Below are 13,146 nucleotides of genomic sequence, written 5' to 3'. Positions count from 1 at the left end.
TTCCGGAGCATATCTCCTACACACATGTAGGAATTAAAATGAAATTTCATAGAACTGGAGCAAATCTTTTACAATCTTGCAACTGGTTCTTGTTGCTTGGCCGTGTGGGGTTGCGTTCATTGACTGCCACCTTTCCTTGTTGATTTTGTTTATTCTTATTCTTACAAAATAACAACAAAATTACCATTGTATGCTACGTAGATATTGAAAAAGAGCAGGCAGTATATTATAAAACTAAAGAGTAACATCCGCAATTGCCAAAATGTTTTAATAATTTTGTTTGTAAGAAGGGAAAAATTGTGCCAGTCTACCGACTTGATTGTAAATGAAAATGGAAATAGAGAGAAAAACGGAAACAATAAAGAATCCCAAGCCAATGCCGTCTCTTTTTGATTGAGCTTTTCATGGAAAAGAGAAATAAGACAAATAAAATAAAGAGAAATAATCCCTTATGAACGTCAAAAATGGAAACATTGAAAATGTTGCAGGCTCAGTTTTATTTGAGCCTGTTGATGAACGGACCTAAAAATACTGTCCATGCCCAAGTCATCCAATCCAAATGTATGACAAGTTTGTAGATCTGTAGTATCCAAGGAAATATAGTGAGTGAATAGGTGAAGGTCAAAATAACAATTTTCCATAAATCCTTTAAACTACATTATTATATACATTGCAAAAACGATAGATAACAATAGTGGTTCGACGAATTTCTAAAAATATCCATACGATAAATAAAATAAAAATAAAAAAAGTAAATAAAATGGGGCAGCCTTTTCATATTTTTAGGAAGATTTATATTTGTCCTTTACAATAAAACATGGAGCATAATCACACTTGAATATTTGTAGTTGTTGATTCCACTTCATTTCAAGTACTTATTTTTACGATATCACACCTGAACATGTACCTATACCCATTACTATTTCATTTGGATGTTTCAAAGGCGAAAAATATAAACAATATGATATATATTTTCAAGATAATATTGTAAGTAATTCATTATAACCTTGTCGAAATTTATTTAATCATCTTTATAGCATTGGTAACAATGAGTTGAAATTTCTGGAAAGTACGCAGTGGTGTCACTATCAGTTACTGTACATAAGAATGCAATTAAATATTATAATATGATAAAATATTGGTTGAAAAGTATATGTTGCCATTTTTGTGCAAAAGGTCCAAGTTCAAAAACATTTTTGTTTCAATTTAAAAATCCGATTTAGTAGGAATTAGCTGTGGTAAGTAAAACTCGTTCGTCTGTGGTCAACATCTATGGTAAATTGTATGCTCCAGCTGGTACTGAAATGCATACATATAATTAATTAATCCTATAGTTAACGCATAATCAATTTATTCCTCTTTATAAACCTTACAAACTTCTATGATCACATGTTTTTGTTTAAATGACTTCATCGGCATATGAACTGTATCCATCGGCATATGAACTGTACTCATTGGCATATGAACTGTATCCATCGGCATATGAACTGTATCAAGTAAATTACACAATGCATAAACAATGTAAGTAAAACATAATTTGAGTAAAAATTCCGTTAAATGGTTTTCCTTTTACTTCAGTTTACCAAACTTAACATTTTATACAATGTTACGATAGTTCATATTCTGATACATGTTAACAAGCGTAGTTGTTGCGGCGTTACAACCAACAGCACCTGCACACCCTTCCCTTAAGTTGCATTATGTCGAATTTATTATAAATTCTCCTAATTTATTTCCTTAAGCTAATATTTATTTTAATCTTTGCTTCCTTCAAAAATATATTGGGAAAGTTTAAACATCATTAATTTTGAGCTATTGACAGGGAATGTCTTACTTCCCATTTCACACCCGGGTCTTTTAACCTTACAGTTTCCCTTACTATACAAATTACCAAGCAATGCACTTTATCGAAACATTCTTGAAATAGACAAAACTTTTTTTAGAGACAGAAAACACAGTTTATCTATAATTTAGATTCGACAAGTTTATTAATGATAATTCATTATGATAATACTGATGAATTTCAATATTTTGGAAAGAAGTGTTTATCTAAGTAAAGAGGTCTATTCAATATGCAACACTACAGTAGCATATGGTAAAAAGAAAAAGTTCTAGTGAAGAAGATAATTAGGGACCATGTTTCGTTCCAGGGTAAAACAAGAACTGTCGGAGGACAGTAACGCTCGACTATTCGAAAATTTGTCACAAGGGTGTTTCATTGAGTATAATAATGCTTACCTATATGAATGCATAAAATTGTCCGAAAAGGTACAAACTCTTCAAGTTTCAATACATTCCCTTCAGTAGTTATGGAGATACAAGCTTACATGCAAAAACTTAACCAAGAATTCATGAGTCGAAAAAGGGGCATAATTATGCAAAAAAGCAAATCAGAGTAATGGGACTTGTACCAATCATCTTAGATAATCACAGAGACCAAGTGTGTGAAGTTTCAATCCATTCCCTCTAGTAGTAATGGAGATACCAGCTTACACGCAAAAACTTAACCAAGAATTTCTAAGTCGAAAAAGGGGCATAATTATGTTAAAAAGCAAATTAGAGTTATGGGACTTGTGCCAATCATCTTAGATAATCACAGAGAACAAGTGTGTGAAGTTTCATTCAATTCCCTTCAGTAGTTATGGAGATACCAGCTTACATGCAAAAACTTAACCAAGAATTTCTAAGTCGAAAAAGGGGCATAATTATGTAAAAAAGCAAATCAGAGTTATGGGACTTGTGCCAATTATCTTAGATAATCACAGAGAACAAGTGTGTGAAGTTTCAATCCATTCCCTTCAGTAGTTAAGGAGATACCAGCTTACATACAAAAACTTAACCAAGAATTTCTAAGTTGAAAAAGGGGCATAATTATGTTAAAAAGCAAATCAGAGTTATGGGACTTGTGCCAATCATCTTAGATAATCACAGAGAACAAGTGTGTGAAGTTTCATTCAATTCCCTTCAGTAGTTATGGAGATACCAGCTTACATGCAAAAACTTAACCAAGAATTTCTAAGTCGAAAAAGGGGCATAATTATGTAAAAAAGCAAATCAGAGTTATGGGACTTGTGCCAATTATCTTAGATAATCACAGAGAACAAGTGTGTGAAGTTTCAATCCATTCCCTTCAGTAGTTAAGGAGATACCAGCTTACATACAAAAACTTAACCAAGAATTTCTAAGTTGAAAAAGGGGCATAATTATGAAAAAAAGCAAATCAGAGTTATGGGACTTGTGCCAATCATCTTAGATAATCACAGAGAACAAGTGTGTGAAGTTTCAATCCATTCCCTTCAGTAGTTAAGGAGATACCAGCTCACATACAAAAACTTAACCAAGAATTTCTAAGTCGAAAAAGGGGCATAATTATGAAAAAAAGCAAATCAGAGTTATGGGACTTGTGCCAATCATCTTAGATAATCACAGAGAACAAGTGTGTGAAGTTTCAATCCATTCCCTTCAGTAGTTAAGGAGATACCAGCTTACATACAAAAACTTAACCAAGAGTTTCTAAGTCGAAAAAGGGGCATAATTATGAAAAAAAGCAAATCAGAGTTATGGGACTTGTGCCAATCATCTTAGATAATCACAGGGAACAAGTGTGTGAAGTTTCAATCCATTCCCTTCATTAGTTATAGAGATACCAGCTTACATACAAAAACTTAACCACAGGGACGCCGACGCCGACGCCGACGCCGACAAATGGGTGACTGCATTAGCTCGATTATTCTGCGAATAGTCGAGCTAAAAATCATGCAAGTTATTGTCTATACATGGTTTAAATTATACTGTAAATAAACAAGGATTTAATATATTATTGTAAAATGTACTACATGGTATTAAATTACTACCTGAATCAAATGAATAAAAACAAATACAAGAAAAGCATTGATGCAAAGCATCAAAGGGCGACGCCAAAAGAATTTGATCCAGATTTGCACCTATATAAAAGATATGTACTTTATAGCAGTACCATTACAAGTGACCTGGAGGCTAGGGCCAGTTTAAGTTGAAACTTAAACCAAAAAAGAATAGACTCTGTCTTGTCAAGATGCAAGGACAATTTATAGTCAATTAAGCAATCTTATAAGACTCATTCTATAAGAAAGAATTTTTTCAGATTTATTTTATGAGACACAAGGATTCCTGAGTCATCAGCATATAATCACAGGCACGAGTATCGGACCTGGGAAGAAAAAATATGACAAAGATGACCAGATTGATAAAAAAACTGTGTTTATAAAATCCCCCAAAAAATGTAAATAATGATCCCCTTTAAAAATATACTATCAACTTGAAGTATATTTTTAAAGGGGGTCATTATTTACATTTTATTTCGGTTGTTGACACTTCACAGGTTTTTTTTATCAATCTGGCTATATTTTTTCTTCCAAGGTCTGATATTCGTGCCTGTGCATTATAAGAAAAGCTTATTGCTTAGGGTTGAAGACATGTAATTGACATATATTAGACATAAAAGAGGACCTAAAATGAACATCAGGGGGACAGCATAGGTACTCAGAGCAGTAGTAGAATGAGTACCAGCCACATCAACCAGCTACTATCAGAGATAAGACTTAAACCATGTAAGAATGTCATTATATATGGCAGATGCTTGAAGTTTCATGAAGAAGAAGAAAAACAACTTCTTCATGTGCAGTATAGTGTGTTCAACTGTATAAAATGCCCTTTGTAGATCTAAAAGTATCATGCAATACTGCCTTTGTCCATTTCAAATAATGCAATCTGTTAAATGAATCAAACATGTGTCAATTGAAAAACCACTTCTAAACCCTGACTGAAACTGCCTGACCATGACTCGAACCCATGACTTTCAGAAGACCAACTGAGCTATCCGGCCTGCTACACAATGAAACAGTTCTAAACCACAACATATTTCCCAACTATATCGATTTGTGTTCGTGAATTTCTTATGTTACAGATCATAGGAAATTGAACTCATGCTTATATGCAGTCGCAGGATGAGAAAAACTTTGAGCTTGACCAGAACTCAAACCTGTGACCAACATAAGAAATTTTATGAAGGCTGATTTGTATTTTGCATCAAGGGCACCGGGCAAAAACATGAAAATGCAACAAACAAACCACTTTGTGGTAGATTGTATTTTCATGTTTTCATCTGGCGCCCAGTTACTTTTTGTACTATGTTGGTTTTCATGTGGCACAAATCACCCACTATAAATTTAGTGCACAAATTTATTCAAGGGCAAGTAACAATCTACTCTATGAACAGTCTGTTGTCGAGTTGACTCAGGAGACCTGGAGGTTGAGACCGGTGTCCCTTCATTACAAATAGATAAGGCAGAAGCTGTCCTTTTCAAACTATGCACATGTTAGAAAATAAATAGAATAACTGTTCAGAATATGATTTTTTGAGACTTTATTAATTATATTGCTTGATCCAAGTTTAAGGACATTTTCAATCAATACATGTTTTATCATTTATAACTTTAAATGAAAGTCTCATTCCTTTAATAATAATGACATAACTGTAACTCTTTAAATGCAGAAAAATTATAAGTCTCAACATATCAATATACTACTGTCTAAGATATACATGTATGCACATAACATTAATAATTCCCAGTTTATATTAAATGAATATGAAATCCTAACATTAACATGCTTTTGATGACCTTACAACTGGTGAATTATATACAACAAAAATAGTATTATAAGTAATACCTTAGATAGACAGAAAAGGACAAATAATTTAGTAAACATGAGTTACTTCCCCTTAAAATAAAGAAAACCTGAAACCCAAAAGAACACCCTAAACAGCATAATTATGAAATGCTGCAGGTTCAGTTTTATCAAGCCATGCAAATTAATGTAATTAAGTATTCATAAAAATATAGATGGCCATGGGTCAGCAGTAATTGCAGAAAATCGGATTGCTTTCAACATCCGGATACTGGTACACTTTGTAAAAACAACCATTCTGCGCAACAGATAAATGTAATAAGGACAATATCAATAGGATAATCGTTTACAAAAGTTCCATTACCTATCCTTATACTCAATTGCAGGTGAACTTTCTTCTGGTAGGAAAATTTTGAAAATGTATAAATGAATGAATGAACTGATACGGCCTCAATCTAGACCACAACGATATTCGAAATCCGGGTTTTAGTATTGTCATTAAAACTAAGGGACAAGCTGTTAAACTTAACCTGCAATTTCGGGAAAATAATATCACAATGCACATGCTTTTTACATAAAATTATTAAATACAAATATAACAACACATTTGTTTACTTGATTTTTACGAATCAAAATAAAACTAATTAACACAACATGAAATTATCTGCTAATAATAACAGCTCCTTCCATAGGCAAAAATAAAAAGCATTCCATAATAGACGACGCCGCTCACCGGCGTCGCCAATAAAATAAATCATACAACAAGCTTTCTCGGTACACCTAAGTATACCGTCATTGCAGATATAGAGGATATTGAATGAGTGTAGTTTAATACCAAATTTATTAAACGAGTTGAATAAAATCATATTATGCGAGCCTCTGGCGAGCATAATATTGTTTTATTCAACGAGTTTAATAAATTTAGTATTGAATCTACACGAATATAATATTCTATTTATCACATATATAAAATAAGAACAGTAAACTGTTAAAATGAGTTATTTTTCAATGACGCGCCTATAGTGTAACGCTAACATTAGCGCGCTTTAACGCTATGTATATATTTAGCGCAAATGACGTCACGTCAAAGTGATATTACACTAGTGTAATATCGTTTTTATTAAATGGCTTTATTACACTCCTGCGCCGCGTATTATGTGATAAACATGTATTACATGTATCAATTTGTTTGCTCTCTTCGTGTAGAATGTTTACTTTAACTTTATCACTCCCATTACCAATTTCATATTTACAAGATTAACCGCCTGCAAAAATCAACCACTTATTTATTCATGCATGCAACTTTATTATGGTTAGATTTACATTTTACAGAGTTCGTATTTTACACTTTGTAATATTTGCCACTTATAACAAAAAAATGATCGTTCGTTTTGAATTACTAGATACATTAGATACGTAATTACCTACCGGCTCCTTTATTAAAAGCGGTCTAGTAAATCACTTACCGACCGGTTAACAGGTCTGCAAATAGATACCGAGCGGTTATTGTTCTATTGTTCTCTATACAATAGAAAATATGTGAAGTCGAGAAACTCGTGCATTACACTACACAATATTCACCGTAAAATAACGCTGAATTGTAGGGGAGGGGGGAGGGATAATGACCATTTTGAATAGGAAAAGGGTCGATGTATATTTTAAAGATTAATCGAAATAAATTAGCGCATACGACTGTAAGGACCCTCATAACTTATATTCCAGATTATTTGTGAGAAAAACGAACTGGCTACTGTTCTGGCGTATAACAACGCACATTAAGCCTTTCTTTAAAGTTTGCTTTTCGGTATACCTAACACATTTGCCGTACTATATAGCTTCATAAGATACTAGTTTTCGGTATTTATTTCCACAACTATGTCTAAATTTGCACAATTCTGCATTATTTTAACAATTCTGCATTTATAGGATATATACGACGATTATATTACTGGTGCATATCGAATCAAAGTCAATTTCTGCATCTTTCTTTCAAAAAATATTACTTTCAGTGAGAGTATAGTTCATCTTAAGTATAAGATCGTTTTTCTCATTTTTTAGTTATTTTTACATCACAATTTAGATTTTGTATACCAGTACCAAGAATACGACTTTCGCTTCCATTCTTGATCGCGTGCTTATATGCGGTCTTATAACGGATGATGCTAATTAAGAATACACCTAAAGAAAATTCTTCTAAACATGGATGAAATTCTAAGAACATTTAAAATCAGCCATCATAAAAAACAACAACAACAAAACCCAACTTACATAACGGTGTAACTACATGTATTACTAATATTTAGTTATAGAACCCCGTCTTTTACTTTCTTTTGAAAAAATGTATATTTTAATTATATAAGAGATAGCCTGATCATCTATTTACCAGGAAATTTATTATGTATAAAGATTAATAATATCTGTCATATTTTGCGGTTCGGATGTAATATCCGTCCCGAGGTGACCCGCCCATTGGGCGGTAACGAGGCTTGCCGAGTTACCGCCCATGGGCGGGTGACCGAGGGACGGATATTCCGATCCGAACCGCAAACATATGTCAGATATTTTTTCTTGCATATTCTACCATATTCCATTATATTTAAATTCTTTATCTTTATTTTCAATGAAAATTTATATCATTACAACCGTAACTACTTTCTTAGAACAACGTATGAATTACAACTTCATTCATAACGGTAAAATGACGTCATCCTAATCGTGCCATTGTACAGCACGCGACTCATCTGGAACCCCCCATGCCAGATGAAATTTCCGGCATGGGTAAAACTCACGGAAACGCCAGTCTGATATGCAAGAAAAAGTGTTCCGTTTTTTATGATTAGAAAATATTTTTATCTTCCTCAGTATTTGTTTATTTTATTAATATTTTATGTATTCATATATCAAAATAATGATCTTACCTTTCCCTACTCGACAAGTTCTGTTTTCATTTTCTGTGACTCAACTCAACAAGTACATTACCTATAATGAAACCCCACGAGAATCACGAGAATATCCAAATAACACCTGATTTGTGAACGAATGAATTACAAGAGCGTAGTGGATGGTATCTTTGCTTGGCTTTGGAATGCTTTCTTAAACATGATAAAATACATAAGTTATATGTTTCTTGTAAGTAATATTAATAAATACTGAGCTAAAAACTGATGTATGGATAGAAAAACAAAAGAGCATGTAGGTAAGATAGTTACCGCACTCGGAATAGGTCTGCATAGTATTTACAGACCCGGTCGCCTTTTAAAAACCTCGATCGCTACGCTCTCTCGGTCTTCAAATCGCCACCCGTGTCTGTAAACACTATGCAGACCTATTCCTCGTACGGTAACTATTACTTACTTAACTATTTGTTCATTGAATTTTCTGACGATTACACATTCAGTTTTAAAGAAATGTGATGTAATTGACAGTGATGAACACAATCTCAAGGGTAATTCCCTGCGGTCTGAAGACCGCAGGGAATTGGTACGCATTTAACTTTTGAGACATGGATGAGCACATGACCTGTTTTAGGTATATGGATAGGTATGTGATCTGTAAACCGTACATAATTGGTTAATTGACCATTTCGAAAACCTAGCTAAATACCGTTTGCCGGTAAGTTACGGATTACCTCTAGGGAGTTAGTCCGAATTACACATAATTAACAACAAAAAAACTATTACGTGATATTTCTAATTTTCTATATTTATTTAACCGTTTAAATGGAAAAACTTGAATGATGTGTTTTGAAAATTATCAAAGTTTCTTTAATATCTATCTCAAATTTTTATAAACAATAAATGTTTACACTGAAAATCTACAAAATTAAAATATTCGTAGTGGCATCTGCCATACTAAAAAGAGATATTTTATGCGTTAAAACTTGTGTGTTAACTTTAATTTTTTTGCTCGGAATTATTCAGAAAATGGTATTCTATCATTTTCTTGAAAAGGAATAATTGTTTAAAGTTCGACCTTCTCCGGTTCTCAGGTCTTCAACGGTCACTAGTTTCCAAAGACCTTCTTCTATATTGATCGATAATTGTCAACTATATTCTTGAAACAAACGTTTATTTATCCCCCAAACAACGTTGAAAATAGTTAAATGAAATATATTTATATCATTAAAAATTTTCCCCGCAGGAAACCATTTTACTTGTATTAACTTTGATAGCGTTTAACAGCCACATAATGTGCATAGACCAATAAGATCTTAAGATCCGAGATACATATTTAAAAATAAAATGTTGTTGTTTGTTTTTAACTTCAAGACAAGATTCACGCTTGAATATTTCTAGAATAAAACATTTTATAAACATGTCAGTTCACCTGGATCTTAACGTATTTTCAACTAATTGGTAGTGCATACAGGTGTAAAATTTTCCGAAAAACTATATGTTTGTTACGCCTCAGTATTTATGAAACCGCAACATTTGTCAACAAATTATATATAAGTATCCTGTATTAAAAGTTATAATGTAACTAGTCGTATGTACACTAGTTTTATAGTATGTAGATAATAAGATGTTCTGAATAATTATAATAATAATCGTATCATACATTATTTTACTCTCTAAGACTGGAGTGATTGAAATACAACTCCGCAACATCACTGGCCTGATGTGGCAGTTTATCATCATTACATTTATTGTTCATCTTAACAACAAGGAGAACAGCTTATAAAATACATTATTTTAACAATACTACATATAGTGAAAAGGTCACGACAAGATCTTGAATACCAGTGACATTCATACACTCAATGCTTTATTATGAATCATTGTATAAGTTACTTAGTTAAAAATTGAAAGTATGTCGTCAATCATTTTCCCCATAACCCTAATTTGTAATAAAAATAATTATACAAAAACAAAACACATACGCGTTTATGAATAAATAAATAAATAAATATCAATTAATTAATTAATTAATTAATTAATTAATTAATTAATTAATTAATTAATTAATTAATTAAAAAATGAAACAGACAAATAAACAACAAACAAATAAATAAATGACTAAAAATTCGGAATGTTAAAACAACACACATACGTTTACATTTCGGACAACATTGTCCCTTAGCTGGTATCTCGACACAACCAGGTGGATAATAACATTTTATCACGGCACGTTGCTGGGTCTCCTTTGACAATCATTGAATTAGAAAGGAGAACGAATGCAAGTATTATTTTGACCGAATCCATTTTTTTCTGCACTTGTCTGAAAACAAATTTCGAAAAAAAATAGGGCATTACATATTTATGTACAAAATGATGAACTATCAACAAGTCAGGAATAATGTATAATATTTCATAACATCTTTTTGTTGTTTTTCATAATCATAAACCATCTCATTAAACCACAAGTACTTTTGATTATAAAATATGTATCATAAAACAATTATTTTATTCTCTTGTCCTTTGTCACAAAATGATTCTAGAACATTGCTTCTCAAAACTTAAAGAATTCTTTATAATTCACATCATATTATTAACGTTAGGACTGTCAAAATTGCTACCTTTAGGGTCATTTCAGAAAATTATTTTTGTCTTTATAAAATAAATTTTCAAGCTCTAATTTTGTCTACCTTACAATTATGTTATTAATCATATCTCAATCTCGATAATTGGATGTTTTATTCGAACTTTTCTTATAATTTACTTCAAACTTATCTGACATTATTCTAATTACTTATCATACATTTCCCGAATATGTCTATGAATATCAAACATACAATTAATATGTTAATATTTACCTAACAACTTTTAAAATATATCCGTCTTATTATATAGCAAAACTGCGTAAAATAAAAAAAGTATATTTATGTAACGTTGATCAACAGGTATAACGAGGCGGTTGCTATATACGGTATACCTAAAATGTCTTGTTTGTTTTTTTGTTACATCTGTTTATTTATCATCATTTTACATGATCACTGCAATGAGTCACGTATAAAATTTCACTTGAGGATCTCTTTAAATGCCTTTTAAACACAAAATGCAACTATTTAATACTCTAGCAGTTTGTTAAAGTGTACTTGTAATTGATATAACCTAAGACAGCTCAGAATATGTATTTCTTTATTAACACTTCATGTAAATCAAAGGACGGGGCAAAGTAAAGTCTTACATATGAGTGAAACTCAAACAGAAAATGAAGACGTGTTTTGAAACAAAAAGAAAAATAGACGTTGAAAATGCACTGTGTCTTTATTTTGTCAAATACGGGACATGGCAATCATTTCATTCAGTTTACATTACAATTATATTTTGAAGGCAATTTAAAGAACATTCATTGAAAGCAATTTCTAATACAAGGTCTAAATTGAATTTTTTTATTACTTTATGTCGTCGATTAATTGCGATAATATTGCACTTGCATAAGCTAGAATTATTTCGATCGGGTGGAAAAAACTCGTCTTAAAACAGTTTCTAAAACATAAACATACTTAAAATATGGCGCTACATAATAAGTACTTTATGATGAAATTGTAAACAAATTGAAGAATAACTTGATGAAATAATTCTTTGCATTTCATAACATACATCTGTTATTTTTAAATACTATCAACCTATCGCGTTCAACCTGTACTACAAATTATAAAAATAGTTTAATACACAACATCGAACGACTGTTGGTTAAACAGTTGTTTTATTCCATTGTCCTTTGTCCAATTGTGATTTTCAAAATGAAACAAAAAAAAAAAAAAAAGAAAAAAAAAAAAAAAAAAAAAGAAAAAAGGGAATTTCTTGTTTTTTTTCTCAATATAATCCGTTTCCAATATTTTCAATGTTGAGACTTTTGGACAGTTTAGAGATAGGTTTTAATACTTTTAATTCGATCTTTTTAACATCGTTAATGATAAATAATATGGTATCTCACCCTTGATAAAGGGGACTTTTATCTTAACCTTTCTTAATCTTCCTATCTTTTCTTACTGCATTCTAATTATTTATCTTTATATTTTTTCCGAATATGTCTTTAAAGATCTAACACTCAATAAATTGTAATGATGTTTATAGCAGGACATGACTAATACATATTTTAAAAAATACAACATCTGTTTATCTGTTTTTATATAGAAGAAGAATTTTTATGTCAAAATCCACATGTAAATAACAACGGTCTGGTTTAGGCTAATAACCCCTTGACCTGACACAAAATAAAAATTACAAAATTCTCAGAAATACAATACATTACACAATACATTACAATACAATGACGGACATTGAATAATAATATTACTCGCTTTCAACATATTGTTACATTCACATATTATCAAATCTATATGATGTCATTCACATTTTGATTCATATCAATTATAATTTCATACATATTTTTCTCTTTGATTATTTGGTTTGTTACCTTGTTCTGCATGTGTTCTTTTTACTAAACATCAATGGTTATAAATATTTACTTGTTTTATCATAATATGCTCATATATAAATATTTATAAGATTTGGTATCAAATGTATACATAAA

The 13,146-nt window shown here is 31.3% G+C and overlaps 1 long non-coding RNA gene across 3 annotated transcripts; it reads right to left on the bottom strand.

The window, feature by feature from the left end:
* Positions 1–636: 636 nt before the first annotated feature.
* On the bottom strand, positions 637–11,546 carry LOC132735844 (uncharacterized). 3 transcript variants are annotated; one of them, XR_009626507.1, is made up of 4 exons: positions 11,420–11,546; positions 10,717–10,884; positions 8,586–8,646; positions 637–1,487 (listed from the first exon to the last, which is right to left on the bottom strand). It is a non-coding gene; the product is annotated as an uncharacterized LOC132735844 (long non-coding RNA). The 3 variants fall into 3 exon arrangements; XR_009626505.1 differs by having other exon boundaries at positions 639–1,299; XR_009626506.1 differs by lacking the exon at positions 8,586–8,646 and having other exon boundaries at positions 639–1,487.
* Between the last annotated feature and the right edge of the window lie 1,600 nt (positions 11,547–13,146).

This window comes from Ruditapes philippinarum, unplaced genomic scaffold (assembly GCF_026571515.1).
Source record: "Ruditapes philippinarum isolate M1 unplaced genomic scaffold, ASM2657151v2 ctg2987_1_1_1_1, whole genome shotgun sequence".
NCBI classification, from domain to species: domain Eukaryota; kingdom Metazoa; phylum Mollusca; class Bivalvia; order Venerida; family Veneridae; genus Ruditapes; species Ruditapes philippinarum.
Note: the sequence above shows the minus strand (reverse complement) of the source record. Positions and strands in the feature narration are given on the sequence as shown.